Source organism: Apteryx rowi, unplaced genomic scaffold (genome assembly GCF_003343035.1).
Source record: "Apteryx rowi isolate R43461 unplaced genomic scaffold, aptRow1 scaffold_44, whole genome shotgun sequence".
NCBI classification, from domain to species: Eukaryota; Metazoa; Chordata; class Aves; order Apterygiformes; family Apterygidae; genus Apteryx; species Apteryx rowi.
Window position 1 is genome coordinate 3,589,020 of NW_020450694.1, and position 1,632 is coordinate 3,590,651.

Consider the following 1,632-nt stretch of genomic DNA (forward strand, 5'->3'; position numbering starts at 1 on the left):
TAAAGCTGGCGTTCAAGAAAAAAAAAAAAACCCAACCCCCTCCCCCTCCTGGCCCATTCCAATTTTGGTAGGAGTTGGCAATGCTGTTGCAAAGAAAGAAGCTTGTTGAAGAATGAAATATTTGTATAACACCATTTTCCAGTTACAGCGTAAGGCTGTAGAGAGTCCTGTTGGGGTGCATGCTGCAATGGTGTCTTCATAGTCAGGTTGTTTTAAAAAAAAAAGTCATCTCCATCAGAGATTTGCTAGAAAACAGAATTTATCAGCCTTGTCCTAGCTATCTGTGAGCATATGGATTGGTTACTGCACCTCGCTATAGCTGGGAATAGAATAACATACTGCAAAACCGCTCCATACGTAACAGCGTGTGCCTCTGGGCCGGTTTCCTCAGGGCCCGTTGGGAGACGAGTTTCCGCACCGCGAAGGGAGCTCCAGCTCCTGCGTAACAGCCTGCGAGCTCGGGCACAGGCTTGCCGGCGCTCGGCACCTGGGGCTGCGCGTGGTCCGGCTCCAGGTGTCACCACCCCGCATCCCCCCCGGGTGTCGCCAGGGTGGGGGTGGTGGGACCAGATGTCGGGGGAAAACAGAAAGAAACAGGGAAGCAGCGGTATAAAAACGATACTGGAGCGGAAGAGAATAGGCAAATAGAGCAAAAGGAAGATATGATGAGGCCGACATGAAAAGGGACAGAAACGGAAGCGGGAGATCAAATGGGCCTGCAGCATGGAGGTGGTGGCTGATGTGTCAGAAGCAAGGTAAGGGCAAATGAGTGGCAGCTGCTAAAATGGAGTAATCTTGTGTGTCCACCAGGCAGGGCCCAGCCTGTCTTGCCCAAATCAGGCCCCCTCTCCACCTGCTGGACCTTCAGTGCAAGCTGGCCCTGCAAGCCATCACCCAGCTGGTCCTCATGATATATCAGAGGTGTGGGGAACGGCAGGAGGAAAGCTGTGTCACCTTTCCAGTGGTGGTGTCTTTATAGACAGCGATGTCTAGAAACTGGTGCAGCCTGGGTGACTGGAGTGTGGGATCTCTGTTGGTGATAGGATCTCCATTGACTTCCTGGTGAGCAGGAAGTCAACTGTGGAGGCATGGGCGGTCTTTTCCCTTCTGGATGGGAGAGAGCAGAAAGAGGTGCTGACCTTTCACGAGTAACCTCTCAGCGGTGGGGTCCTACTTAGGCGGCTGATGGTGGGGGGAGCTGGGCCACTGCKAGCCGCTCGCTTGCGGGGAGCGAGGGTGAATGAGCAGGAAGGAAAACATCCTTTTCTGGGGGTGGGCATCAGAGTCCGTGCAGAGAAACAAGAARAGACTTGACATCTTTGCACGGGCTGGGGCTGGAGGAAAGCGAAACTGGGCAGGGCCTTTGGGTGAGGGCTGGGGAGAGGGACGCAAGGGGGTGTTGGGGGCACGGAGGTGAGGCCGGGAGCTGGACCTGCCCCGTGGGAAGGCCGAGCACGAGGAAGCCGTCGCGGCCTCCTTCCCTCCCTCCCGGCTGCGGGCAGAGGCCCCGGAGGGCGCCCGTGCCCCGGCCCGAGCGGCCTCGGCCTCCCTCTTCCCGGCGGCGTCGCGGCTCGGCTCCCTCGAGGGCCGGGGGGCTCCGGCCTCGCGCCCTCCGCGGGGGCGGCCCGGGCC